The sequence below is a fragment of the Phlebotomus papatasi genome, chromosome 1, assembly GCF_024763615.1.
Source record: "Phlebotomus papatasi isolate M1 chromosome 1, Ppap_2.1, whole genome shotgun sequence".
NCBI lineage: Eukaryota > Metazoa > Arthropoda > Insecta > Diptera > Psychodidae > Phlebotomus > Phlebotomus papatasi.
In genome coordinates this window covers 45,497,083-45,512,809 of record NC_077222.1, presented here as the reverse complement: position 1 = coordinate 45,512,809, position 15,727 = coordinate 45,497,083, and positions in this window count along the sequence as shown.

The window sequence follows — 15,727 nt, the reverse complement described above, 5'->3', positions numbered from 1 at the left end:
TGCCACTTCCCCTTCTAAAATCGCAAGTTCATAAAACCACCGCTAGGGGCGCTTTTTTTAAAAAGAAAATTTTTAAATCTTAAAAGTTAAATAACTCAAAAATTCCATTGTGCATCGGGCTGAAAATTTAGTATGTTGTAGCCGTTGATTATACCTATCAAACAAAAAAAACCTTAAGTCGATCTAAAACCCCTGACCCGAGCTATAAGGGGTCAAAGTTCGAACATTGACCGGCCTCTATCTCCGGTTCTAATTAACATAGCGACCTAAATTTTACCTTTTTGGTTTCGTCTCGATGAGCACTTTCAGATGGAAGTTCAAAAAGTCACCATAGGTGGCGCTGTGATAGCGTCAAAATTCATCGAAATTCAAAGTCACTTTTCTCAAAAACGGCATTGTGCAAGTTAATGAAATTTTAGTATGTTGTAGTCCAGTCTAGGACGTTTCCAAAATGGTGCGTATGCGCGCTGTGGTTTCAATAGAACCGGAGATATGAGGGGTCAAAGTTCACAAAATTCAAAAAATCATATCTCCGGTTCTATGTGACCGATTTTGATGAATGAGGGTTTAAACGAAAGATCTCACCAAATGCTACAACTTTCTAGAATATTTGAACTTTGTGGGACCAACACCAGGGGCGCCACAGTCGAAAAACCAATTTCAATATCACATAACCTCAATTATCTCGACTGTCGCTGGACCGATTTTGATGATTACTTCAACATAATTGTAGAGCACATTTGTCTCTACATTTCGTCCATACATCATTTTCCACTCAGACTACGCTATCACTCCGATTTTGCCGTTTAAGTGTGAAAAAATTGATTTTTCCAATAATAACGCTTTGAAATCACTCAGATGCCAATTTGACTGCCTCTACTCCACCAAGACACTTAAAATAGGGGTTTAAATGGAAAGTCCCGCAAAATACAACAATTCTTTGATATAGTTGAAGTTCAACAAATGACTACTTGGGGAACTCTGGATGAAAAAACGAGTTAAGAAACAAAAAACCTCGCTTATCTTGGCTTCTGAGTAATCGATGAGTTCAAGTTCTACGGCAAAATTATAGAGAACATTCTGGTCTACATTTCACCCATATATCACTTTTCTGTCAGTTCTTCCAAATCCTTGATATTTTGGTTTAAATACAAAATTTGTATAATTTCACGAATTTTATTCAAGATAACTGAATGGCGTCTCCCAACTTCAGCTCTAAATCGAATTTGCATGCACTCCGAGTTAGCTCACGTTAAGAATCTCACCTACATAAGCCGGTTAGGATTATCTGTCCCTTTTTCACTGATGACAGGCATTGGGTCGTCCTTGAAGTCAGATATTCCAATAAGACCCAAAATGACTCATCTGATTAAATACTCGCACAGCTGGCAGATTCAACCTAAACTGCGGAATCGTAGGGACTCCATCCACAGGAATACAGGAGATGGGTTTAAAAAGTGTTGTTTTTAGTTTGTTTAAAAAGCCTGATTAAAAAGTATTGGCACGGCTATTGGAATTTTGGAACCCTAGGAGCTTCCCCATTCACATCAGGCGACTCACAATAAACTGTAATTGCTACCAGAGGCAATTGTGCCACCTGGACCTGGATCATAAAGGGGCAGTTTCAACGTTTAAAGCTTATTTTCTTCTCCCTTATCTCCACAGACATTGCCTTCCTTGTCTTACAAACGCATATGCATGGCCCTCCCGAAGTATAGGGCTTAAGTGTAAAAGGGATACTTAAGCCAATGTTATCTGCAATTTTCGCCCCAAAACGAATAGTTAGGGCTACAGAAGGTACAAAGATGCTTTGTGGAAGATGGTAGGGGGGCAGAGGGGGCATCTATAACGAATAATTGACTGGCCCTACTCATTTTAGAGGCAAATTCGTCGCAATATCATATAAAATTTATTTCAGCGTAATTGATATATATGAATTATTGCCAGGAAAGAATTTTTATTTACTTTACTTCTTTTATAGAAATAAATTATATTACACTTTGCTTGGAAAATCGTGCAAAATTTGAATGAAGTAAATTATACAAATTAACATTGCACAATAATTTTGATAATGAATTAGATGATGAGTTTCTTAAGTGACCCACTGTAATTTTTGTAATCCTAATGAAATTCCTGATCATAAATACACATATAGGTAGCTAAAGAACACTTCCGGGCGTCCATCCGTTCCTCCGACCGGCCGCTCTTTGGAGCTTAATAAAGCTAAAATATCTTGAATTGCGGGTTTAGCAAAGGTTATAAATAAAGTTAAAATTGCAACTTGATGAATTGACCCTTTTCTTACTTCCGCCATTTTGAATAGCCCCCATATTAGGTGAGATTCTTAACAATCTCACCTACTATAATCCTAACAAAATTTCATGTCGTCCGATCGACCTCAAACTTGGCCAAAATGTGTTTCGCCACTTCCTGATCACGAATATATGGGGGGCTAAGTTAAGTTCCCGGCCGGCCGGCCGGCCGGCCGCTCTTTGGAGCTTAATAGCTCCTAAACTAAAAAAGATATCGATTTGCGGTTTTCGGCAAAGGTTATATATCGCATGAAAATTGCAACTTGGTGCATTGACCCCCCACCCCCCCGCCCCTCCTTCCTCCATTTTGAAGACCCCCCTTTTTTGTTTTCTCAATAGCTCCGTCCCTATGGCATCGAGCGGGCTCAAATTTTAGTATGTTATAGCTGGGCCTTAGAGCTTTCCATCAATACCCAACTTAAGGTCCCCCGATCCCCCTGACCCGAGCTATAAGGGTCCAAAAAAATTTCTTAAAATGACAATAACTCCGGTTCTAATTGTCAGAATTTAAAAAATGAGGGCTTTTTGGAAAACTCTCATGAAATGCCACTTCGTCTTCTAACATCGCAAGTTCATAAAACCACCGCTAGGGGCGCTATTATTAAAAAGAAAATTTTTAAATCTTAAAAGTTAAATAACTCAAAAATTCCTTATGCAATCGGGCTGAAATTTTAGTATGTTGTAGCTGTTGATTATACCTATCAAACAAAAAAAACCTTAAGTCGATCTAAAACCCCTGACCCGAGCTATAAGGGGTCAAAGTTCGAACATTGGCCGGCCTCTATCTCCGGTTCTAATTAACATAGCGACCTAAGTTTTACCTTTTTGGATTCGTCTCGATGAGCGCTTTCAGATGGAAGTTCAAAAAGTCACCACAGGTGGCGCTGTGATAGCGTCAAAATTCATCGAAATTCAAAGTCAGTTTTCTCAAAAACGGCATTGTGCAAGTTAATGAAATTTTAGAATGTTGTAGTCCAGTCTAGGACGTTTCCAAAATAGTGCAAATGTGCGCTGTGGTTAAAACAGAACCGGAGATATGAGGGGTCAAAGTTCACAAAATTCAAAAAATCATATCTCCGGTTCTATGTGACCGATTTTGATGAATGAGGGTTTAAACGAAAGATCTCACCAAATGCTACAACTTTCTAGAATATTTGAACTTCGTGGGACCAACACCAGGGGCGCCACAGTCGAAAAACCAATTTCAATATCACATAACCTCAATTATCTCGACTGTCGCTGAACCGATTTTGATGATTACTTCGACATAATTGTAGAGCACATTTGTCTCTACATTTCGTCCATACATCATTTTCCGCTCAGACTACGCTATCACTCCGATTTTGCCGTTTAAGTGTGAAAAAATTGATTTTTCCCATAATAACGCTTTGAAATCACTCAGATGCCAATTTGACAGCCTCTACTCCACAAAGACACTTAAAATATGGTTTTAAATGGAAAGTCCCACAAAATACAACAATTCTTTGATATAGTTGAAGCTCAACAAATGACTACTTGGGGCACTCTGGATGAAAAAACAAGTTAAGAAACAAAAAACCTCGCTTATCTTGGCTTCTGAGTAATCGATGAGATCATGTTCTATAGGAAAATTATAGAGTACATTCTGGTCTACATTTCACCCATATATCACTTTTGTGCCAGTTCATCCAAATCCTTGATATTTTGGTTTAAATACAAAATTTGTATAATTTCACGAATTTGATTCAAGATAACTGAATGGCGACTCACAATTTCAGCTCTAAATCGAATTTGCATGCACTCCGAGTTAGCTCACGTTAAGAATCTCACCTACATAAGCCGGTTAGGATTATCTGTCCCTTTTGTCTTCTCAATGGTTCGGCCCATATGGCACGGATCTGGCTTAAAATTTAATATTTTTTTAAGAAGTGAAAAAATGGGATTTCGACCTTTTAACTTTTTAAACTATATTCTTCTCCAACTTTTTGTAGCTTGATGACTCCTGCTTCAGGTGGAAATAGAAATGTGGGAAAACAGTGTTAGGAATGGTTCACTACCAGTTTTTCACAAATGGACGAAGTGGACATCACGATGCGATGGTCAGATTGTGAATCTGAACATCGCAAAGTGTGCGAAGTCTGAAAGTTCTACTGATAGTCCCCTATTGGAATTGCGATAGTGTAAAATTGCAAAAGGATTTTGTCTCAAATTTTCTCAACTTTATTCAATATCTCTCTCTTACTCAATTTTTGCCGAAAATCGCACGTCGATCTCTCTCTTAGTTTTGGAGTTTATAAAGCTCTAAATAGGAACCGGACAGATAAACGGAAAAGTTTTTTAACCACCTAGAGCAGAGGTGTGCAAAAACCGTTAAAACCGAAAAAACGTCAAAATAAGTTTTTTCTAATAGCGTTTTGACCATTGATGTACATGTTTCATTTGACGTTTATTCGGTTTCAACAGTTCTTGCCGCCTCTGACCTAGAGGCTTCTCCGACTCCATGATCTCCTTCACCTGCTAAGTGTAAACTAAGTGATTTAATGGACAATCTCAACATCACACCAAAAAACCATTACCAGATATAAGCTTGAATGGTGCGTAGATAACCGAATCTGAAGCTTAGACAATCATTGGTTCAATGCCTATGTACGGCTATTACGGGAGCCACATCAAGGATCTTTTCAATGGGAAGACATCCAAATGAGCACAAGATACACTGGGCTAAACGGTCTGGTCTTCGGCGTGTTAAGCTATCTCGGAACCAGACGGCAAATGGAGAATAGAGATCTTAAATCTTAACAATACACCAAGTAAGAACGATAGTTGGCTTTCTTGCGAGATACTGTGCTTTTGGCTTTCACTTAATAAAAATAGGCATCAGCACAGATGGGATTTGGCGATATTGTTTAGAGAAGGAAAAGGAGAATATTCACATCTTCTGCTACGGTCTAGCAATTGGGATACAGCGAAGGATATTTCTGGGAGACACTGTTTGCTCTATCTCTATTCTGAAATGGTCCCAACTTGGAATTTTACTGTCTTTTATTAAGGATACCAAAATAAAGCTTTAAACAAATAAAGAGAACGGGTACAATACAATACACTGAGTGGCAGTGCCAGAAACTACCTCAATACTTTAATAAAAAAAAATCGTCTTTTAGAGATCGTTAAATTTAAATCCATTACATCAAATCCTGTCAAACACTATCTCCATTGTGTAACTTCTTAAGAAAATGATTTGTCACTCAGAATTTAAATTAAGAAAGGGAATGATGAAAAATATTATCAAAATCGATACGTAGACAACTTTCCGTGTATATGATTTCGTGTACAACTTTTACATAGTTGGTATTTAGCAATGCTACCTTGCAAACCGACACTTTTCAATCCAAATCTAATCAAACTGATTTTTGGAGTGCTGAAAAAGTATTTTTGATCTCATTTTCATTAATATCCTACTTTCAAATCCTCCCAATTATTTTCCCCCAATTTCTTACTATATAGAACTCTTGTAATCCTTCTCCACAATTTTCGTTCCTTAACTTTAGGCCGGAAGCTGGGTTATCCTTCAAGGCATGGAGTGGGAAAACTCACACGCAGAACAGTGACGCATTAAAATGGGCCAGAGGGTTTATCATCTTGATTAAATTTCATGGGTGAGTGGGTGGTGGAGAATGGTTGAGGAAGCCGACAAAAGCTGAAGCCATTAAGCCATGGCAAAAGGCCAAAGTTGTCTGAATATCTTTATTTTCTTCTTTCCAATACCAAATAATAACAGATATTCACCTCAGATATTAGGTGAATTTCCATTGTTATAAGATGTTTCTATATCTCCCATTTCTCTTCGACTCAAAGCCGCGTTTGGCACTTTCTCAGCTAAAGTTTTATCCCACGTCCTCAATTATGCACAAGACGTAGGTATAATATAGTATGAGGCAATTCGTTGTTCTCTTGTACATGTTTTTCACTCACACTGATACTCTTGAAACTTAAGAGAGAAAATTTTCACCACCCACGGTAGCGAAAAAGTAAATTATTCCCAGAATACATTTATGCAAACAAAATGTCATTTATTTTCAAGTAGCTACGAAGTGTGGAAATCTTAAAATATGTAAATTGCCAGGTAATGACTCTGCCTAACATCATATACAACAAAATGTAGGTAAGTCTCCTTCAAATGTGCGAGCTCAATTCTTTTCCTGGATATTTTTTCACCATCCTCAAGTGATGAAACAACCCTCAGATATCCACAATACACAAAAATCTCTTCCCCATCCCAAAAAAAAACTTGAAATTTATCTTTTCATTTTTGCCACACACGACAATTTCCAAGAAAAAATTTAACTGCAAATCAAGCTTTTCAATTGCCTAAGGATATTTTTTTGTACCACTTCGCCCCTCAAATATTATACACTGTTTTTTATGTGAGATTTTCTTCTATAATACAAAACTTATTACAAGTTTATAATAGACGAAAAGCGAAAAAGAGATTTCGCAACTTCAAATAAATTAAATTAAAGTAAATTGTATTATATGTTTTTAAGTTGTCAACAAATGAAATTACTTAAGTATACAGATGAAATGATTTTTTTTTTCTTGTGAAAGCATACTGTAGAGAAAATATGATATACACTACTCGTATGTACATAGAAATGCATAGAGAGCTTTTGCTTCTTTGCAAATAAATGAGCTTTTTCTACCTATACTTCAGTGTAAGAGCCCTTAAAAGCACACACACGCACACACACCTATGAATTTCCAAACTTAATCCACAATGTTTCTCCCATATTGTACCTTCATAGAGCCATTCTGGAGGGTAATTCTGATGTACGCGACAAGAAACTTGCCTTTATTTGCCTTGCTATCTTCTAATGGATGGTATTTGGGGATGGGGCAAGTTTACAAAAGGGGTTTGGCATAGGCCCACCCCATCGTTCATATCAGAAGGGAAATGGGTGTGAAGGCGTGAGAGGCAACTAATGAAGCCACTGGAAGTGAACTTGGGATTATTTTTGCAGAGATGTTGAAAGTGTTATTTTTACCTTCATTTTTATCTACTTGGTTCTTTTATAAGGATCAATCTTGAAGAAAATTTGAAAGGTAGTCACCAGAGAATTACACTTTTAGCTTCTGAAATTATGCCAAGTAGGTGAAATACTTTCATTTCTAATCGTATCTCGTTAATGATTTACATGAATGAGGCAAAATGTGGCAAAGCATATATTTTTTTCATGAGCTCTAGAAAATATCTACTGGACTTCCAATGATCAGCATATTTTGTAGGAAACTTATCGCTCTAATGTCGAAGATATGCTTTTTACTGGGTTGCAGAGAAATTTGTTTTGGAAGTCTGAAATTTGATTTTCGATCAAATTCGAGACTTGATTTGTTGAAGTTCTCAAAAAAATTTTAGTAGATGTCGGATTTTGTGGCATTTTGATTCACATTATTACAAATTTACGAGAACAAAAGTAACATCCAGGAGGGGAATTCTGTAACGTTCTGGCAATGTCATATGACAAATTGGGTTCCAATCTTAAGAGAGCTTTTTCGAAATTGCGATTCTGAAGCCGTGACTTTGCCATTACAGCTCACGTGGCATTGTCAGAAGTCACATATTTGAGATTTCTGGCAATTCAAATGACAATGAATTTTGTTAAACAAATCAACCAAGACGGACTGTAATTTCATAAAAATCATCAAATAAAGGGATTTCATTAAAAAATCAATGAACTGTATTTTCGAACTCATATGACAAAATAAAAGCTCGATTGGCATTGTCAGGTTTCGAACTCACGCGTGATAGTGCCACGAAAATTATAGAATTCCCCTACAGGTGACATAATTTTATAGGAAATGTATTATCCATTAACTTTTTCTCAGACTTCTTTACGTAGATGAGAAATGTGCAATTCTTTAGCGCAGCTTTTGTTAAAAAAAAATGACAAATAAAAGGCGAACTGGAAAAGAGTGGGTTATGCAAATTTTACTCAACATATTTTTGCCACTTTTTTTGCATTTTTTTTTGCATTCAATTTGCATTCAACAGATTAAAATTAATGTAAAGACGCTAGAAACATAAATTAATGAATAAATTTTTGACAATACATTATTAAAAAATCATATGTTGTGTTACAAAAGGGGTTATAAACACGTACGAGGCTTTGCGAGCTGCTCGAACTATCAAAAAATAATTTTGCCTCATGTTCTTTTCCAAAATATTTTTGGACACATACATATAAGAATAATTACGGTTTAAATTTGTCTATAAATCATTATAAAACCATCTTGAATTTAAAAATTTGAAAATTGTTTGTATTTAAAAAAAAATAATATTTGACCAAATCGGATAAAAATTAGGTTCCTTGCCTTTAACTCTTTAAGGACGATAGGAATACCGCTGTCCTAAAAACAATTTTTTTTATAAAGTCCTCTAAAGTTCCGTTTCGCTCTAAGAAGTCAGAAAAAGTGACTTATTCTGACCCCCAATTTTTGATCCTCTTGTCTTCTGTAATAATAATAGTGATGCTGGCACAACATTCCATTAAGGAACTAGGCTTTCCCTAAGGCGATTTCTAGGCATGCATTGTTACTTTTTCTTGTACGGGATGAGGTTGTCAGTCCCATGCCCGTGGAATCAAGTACAGTGAAGATCACTGGATGCAATCCGAAGAGCTTAAACGCCAGAAATATTCCTGGTGACCTAAAAGGGATTATTATTAATCGCATTATAATATTAATCGCAGGGATTATTATTAATGCCTTCCCCGTAGTGTGGATGCTTCTTCCATGCTCCCAAAGTTTTTGTGGGCAGAGACGGTGCATTATATTACGTTTTATCACAGTGAATATGTCTTTTTCTGATAGTCAGTTGCTTGCAGCGGGCGGAACTCGAACTCACAACTTTGAGAGTCGAGTCAGAGATCTCGTCCACCCAAATCCAGCGGTCTTGCCTATTGCGCCACTGAGATCCCTCTAAAGAGGATTTGAACCCGGAACACTTGCATTATAGAACGAGTGTTCTACCACTTGACCAATTGAGTGCCCTCTCGTTCTTAAGATCGTAATTTATTATATTATACTTATACGTAATTTATTATATTATAATTATACAAGATCGTAATTTAACCAGTGAAAGATGTCTAATGGCAAAATGTTCAGGTGAACTATCTCCAAAACATATCCGAAAATGAAAGAAATCGCCTAGACCAATTTTGCAATAAATCAAATAATCATGTTTTTGGAGAAATTGGAAGGCCTGGAGGGTGGGGTAGTTTAGGTACGTTAGGTCACTAAAGAATGTTGAATTGTGGCGGGGTGGGGGGTGGTCACCACCAAAGACCGGTTCTTTTGCCATAAACCTTTCAATGATCCAAATAAAAACTTTCATTTACTTTTGAATTTGTGATCTAACGATCTAATTTAGAAATGTGGAAAATGCTGGAATTCGACTGCAAACAATTTTATTTAACAGAATAATTAATGCGAAACTTTTTTCTTTAAACGTAGCGTGAGCCAAGACATTCCACGAAGTGTTCTTCACATCTTCACTTGGTCACCCCTTTTCAATAATTTCTCACTTAAGTACTTGGCAAGAATGTAAAGTTCATCGTTGTAGAAAATATACCACCGCTAATTTCTTGAGTAATGTTTCAACACCACAGAAAATATACATAGTGCGTTATAAATTGCAACCGGAATGTGCTTATCATCGCCCGTTTGTGACTTCCGTCATAAAGTCGAGGTGAGTTTTCGCGCGGGATGTACATGGAAAATACGTTATTAATTAACTTTTCTCATATTTAACGTGGCTCGAGGGATGACTCCAATGACATTTTTACGACTTTAATCCATTGGAGACTATATTACTAAGATATATTTCATGTAGTTCCTTGTAGAAAGGGAGTCCGTTACATTATATATACATTGATATATGTACGTATATTTATCACCTTTTGCATGTCCAAGTGTGGGTTATAGCATTTCTCTAGCTTGGAGAAACTAAATTTTCTTATATAATAGCTGACACATTTGTGAATTTTTGCACTACTTGCAATGAAAATAAGTATATATTGAAAATTTAATGTGAGTTTCTATCAAGAACCTTTTGAATGTCCTTAAGAATTAAAGAATATCCGAGTGATATGGCAAATGTGCAAGGAAACACGATAAGAATTCTCATCTCACTCTTCATGTGCCAATTGAATTTCGTTGTATCGTTCAATTTCTTAAAAGCATTCCACTTGACTGTTAAATTCTCAAACTTTTAAATACATTTTTGAACCAATTTTTCTTGAAATTTTGGTGAATTAGAAAATCGAATATAATAAAATTTCATAAATTCAAATTTCATATAAAAAACTCTAATATTTCATTAGCCAATCCCTATTTATTATTTATTATTATTATTTATTGAACTACAAGACAGTTGTTTACATTAAGAATACAATATTTGTGTTCGGTTCAAAAACCTTTCAAACAATTAAGAATAAAATGATGAGACAACTTAAATTGCAGCAGAATAAAATTTGAAGATTTAGAGTTGAAGAAAAAGAGAAAAACTTCTTATAAGTGCCAATCCCTAATCACATTTATATCGTTCCAACAAGGCAAAAAACATAGTTATTCAAAAATGTAGCATACGAATTTAATCAATTTAATGAAAATAAAATAAATCAAAAAATAAATAAACAAAATTGAAATGGAATATTCAGGCGTGAAATTTAAAATCTTATTCGGCAAATTGCCACTTTATTATAGTAAAACAAAATACATTATAGCTCCAAACCTTTTTTTTATTATTTTAACAAGAGTTTTACAAAATTTTAAATAAATCCACAGAGAATCTTAAATCGAAATTCATGAGGAGGCAAACTTATTTAGGTAAATTTAAATTGAAATGCAATACCATATAAAAAGTATTTACGCAGAATAATGTATAAGTAAGATTGTTGTACTTTTGCGTAGTTAATTGGGGAAAAATGCCGTTAAATTATTAAATCAATTTAAATTTACAATTTAAAAATAAGTGAAATTATGTAAATTTTAGTAAAAAGAAAAATGGAAAAAAAATGTTTTAAATCAAAAATCCCGCGCCACATGTGCAAAAGTCACCTTATTCCGTAAATTATTAAGTTGACTGAATGGAGTTACTTGGAGGCAAAAACAGCCATAAATGAAAATTAAAGATGATGTATTTATCATGGAAAAAACTTCAGAAAAGTCATATTTTTGAGAGTGCTTGGTGTGCACAAAATCCATTCCACAGGTGACACTTGCAGCACTTGGTTTTGGGTTTCATTTGAGTTGAGCATAATTTTACCGGATAAAAAGCTTTAGGTGGAAACTCTCAATGTTCCGGTTGTGTTGTGCTGAAGGGAAAAGTGGATGAAGGGTGCTTTCCATGCAAAAGTTTTATATGGCTGTTGGCTGAGGGAACATTGGGTGTGGGAGAAAGTGTCGCTTAGGTGGATGATAAAAAGCCCATGGTGATAGTTTCAAATAAGGGAAGTGTTGAGGATGAAACATATCCTCCGGATATTTTCACACGATAATTTTTTTTAAGGTCTTCACGATGAGTTTTTCCGGTAGATGAGAAATGTTTTTTTTTTTTCGTCAATAAAAAATTAATACACTATACTATTAATCCCCTAATCCTCTTCTGGTACAAGTTAAACCAGGCTAGACAAGAGCACTCATTCAATATTTTCAAAATAATTTCTTTTGCGAACTGTTTGTTCGATATCAGTTGTATTTATATACAGAGAATCAACAATCAGAGAAACAGAGGGTCCCTGGATCAAGCCTGGGTGGAGGCAGGAATATTTCCTATCTCTACTTCAAAAAAGATCGAGCCGTTTAATAGAAAATTCACAGAAAAAGCTCAAATTTTTTTTGAATGTTTAAAATGATTTTCGAATAGATATCTTTACCTAACTAAATCCTTTAAAACATTGTGTGAAAGCTTAATTTTTGTATACAGTGCCGGTAAAAGAAATAAAATCCCATTGCAAAACTCTTTTTAAATATATAATTTTCAAATTATTAGCATTGCAGGATAAGTAGTCTACATCTTTTTTTTTATAATTTTGTTATAGTGAAATAAATTTCAACTACTTCTTAGAAATTTTCAACATTAATTTGATACGATGGAGGTGAAGGTGAGATTCTAATTAATAAGTCAAAAAATTTAATTTTTTTTTGTTTTTGTAAAAGTTTTCCAAAAAGTTTCACAAACCCCTATTCCGACTGAATATATGTTTTTATATATGTGGCTAAAACTTTCCCTGCGTTTCGGTTGATGAAAGCAATCTCCTAAATCAGCACTAGTCGATGCTTGCCGAATTACTCTACTATCTTAAACTAATCTGTTTGCACCAATATCAACTATCGTCTAGTTTTTTTTTTATTCTAATTGAAATAGGATTTTGCCAGCATGTGAGTTTTTTTGTAAAGTCACGTTTTTTATTGAAAGCGTACTAATGGGTATATGCTTTCATGTCATTTCATTCTTATATTGTCAAAAAAATTACTCAGTGTATATGATATAGATTGTAATAAACTCTCGTATATTCATGTAATCTTCATTTGCTCTGGAACTCAAAAACGCTTCTTTGACAAGAAATATAAAAGTGGTTGGAGTTTGGAGAGTTCTTTAAGGGTTTCAAATATGAAATTCGTGACAATCGCGACAAGTCGCGTCTAGATTTCTATGCACAAGCTTTTTAAGTTTTTTTTTTATGTTTTCTAGAATTATATATTCCCAATCCAGAGCCATTGTGGAGGATTACCTGCACAATAAAATAAAATAATATTAGGTTAGGTTAACTGCCTTCCTACAGAAACCCACATCCAGAATAGATACCTGTTGAAGAGACACAAAATGATTAAATCCGGATCGATTGACCGGATTCCCTTGTGCCCCGAGGACTGCTTTGAAGAGGCTCCCTGAATCTTCAAATTGAAACGCCGGAGGATCTCTATTCACGGAATCTTAATTCACACTCTCCTGAAAACTTCAAATTCACCACTCTACTAAGGAATTTCTCACAAATTAATCTAGCAAGAATAAATAATTAAAATTGCTTGACAATGGCGTCTTTTCTCGACGATAGTTTTTCTCCAAGTATTCGGCTTCCCCTTGACATGAGCTTTATCCAGGTTGCCGCTGGATAAAATTCCAATTTCCCCTACTCTTGCAAAGTGACGTTTTCCATAATTCCAACACACGTCCATGCTGACAGCATGGACCAGTTTCCAACAGCCATGGTTACGTTTGCCGCCGTCTTAGCATAACTGGTGAGACCAGGTAAACGGCAAATACCCATTATGTATTGACGACATAACGCAGCTCATATATATAATCGAGCTTCATTATGCAGATCATTTAATATAAATTGCATATAAGTTTTTATGAGACTCTTGATCAGACTTACGGTGTCTACATACTAGAAGCAATTTTCGTCAAAAATTGCTTTAAAAAAAATCTGACGTTTCTGCCTACAAGGACAGGAGAAATTTTCTTTAAAAAGGCATTTTTTAAAGAAATTTCTCCTAATGTGTAGAGGCCATAAAGAACGAAATGAATCGATATCATTTAGTAAGGCAAGGGAAGGAGATAGAGCAGGACCTTGAGCAGGACACAGGAATGGGATTAAGTGATAAAGTGTTTTTTGATTAAGTGCAAACTGTTACTACTGAATGAGTTCCGAAAAATTCAAGTGTGCCGCAAATTTCAGAAGAAATTAGAGGTGCAACAAGATTTAATGTGTAAAAGATGTTCGAAAAGATAAAATGTTAAGTTTTTGAAAGAAAATTACTTTGCGGTGGACAGTATAAATTCAACAGCGTATAATTTCATTTTAAATCTTAAAACCAAAGGAACAGATAATCCTAACCGGCTTATGTAGGTGAGATTCTTAACGTGAGTTAACTCGGAGTGCATGCAAATTCGATTTAGAGCTGAAGTTGGGAGACGCCATTCAGTTATCTTGAATCAAATTCGTGAAATTATACAAATTTTGTATTTAAACCAAAATATCAAGGATTTGGATGAACTGGCACAAAAGTAATATATGGGTGAAATGTAGACCAGAATGTTCTCTATAATTTTCCCATAGAACATGATCTCATCGATTACTCAGAAGTCAAGATAAGCGAGGTTTTTTGTTTCTTAACTCGTTTTTTCATCCAGAGTTCCCCAAGTAGTCATTTGTTGAAATTCAACTATATCAAAGAATTGTTGTCTTTTGTGGGACTTTCCATTTAAAACCCTATTTTAAGTGTCTTTGTGGAGTAGAAGCAGTCAAATTGGCATCTGAGTGATTTCAAAGCGTTATTATTGGAAAAATCATTTTTTTCACACTTAGACGGCAAAATCGGAGTGATAGCGTAGTCTGAGTGGAAAATGATGTATGGACGAAATGTAGAGACAAATGTGCTCTACAATTATGTTGAAGTAATCATCAAAATCGGTTCAGCGACAGTCGAGATAATTGAGGTTATGTGATATTAAAATTGGTTTTTCGACTGTGGCGCCCCTGGTGTTGGTCCCACGAAGTTCAAATATTCTAGAAAGTTGTAGCATTTGGTGAGATCTTTCGTTTAAGCCCTCATTCATCAAAATCAGTCACATAGAACCGGAGATATGATTTTTTGAATTTTGTGAACTTTGACCCCTCATATCTCCGGTTCTGTTTTAACCACAGCGCACATTTGCACCATTTTGGAAACGTCTTAGACTGGACTACAACATACTAAAATTTCACTAACTTGCACAATGCCGTTTTTGAGAAAAGTGACTTTGAATTTCGATGAATTTTGACGCTATCACAGCGCCACCTATGGGGACTTTTTGAACTTCCATCTGAAAGTGCTCATCGAGGCGAAACCAAAAAGGTAAAATTTAGGCCGCTATGTTAATTAGAACCGGAGATAGAGGCCGGTCAATGTTCGAACTTTGACCCCTTATAGCTCGGGTCAGGGGTTAAGGATCGACTTAAGGTTTTTTTTGTTTGATAGGTATTATCAACGGCTACAACATACTAAAATTTCAGCCCGATTGCATAAGGAATTTTTGAGTTATTTAACTTTTAAGATTTAAAAATTTTCTTTTTAATAATAGCGCCCCTAGCGGTGGTTTTATGAACTTGAGATGTTAGAAGAGGAAGTGGCATTTCACGAGAGCTTTCCAAAAAGCCCTCATTTTTTAAATTCTGATAATTAGAACCGGAGTTATGGCCATTTTAAGAAAATTTTTTTGGACCCTTATAGCTCGGGTCAGGGGGGTCGGGGGACCTTAAGTTTGGTATTGATGGAAAGCTCTAAGGCCCAGCTATAACATACTAAAATTTGAGCCCGATCGATGCCATAGGGCCGGAGCTATTGAGAAAACAAAAAAAGGGGGGTCTTCAAAATGGCGGAAGGAGGGGTGGGGG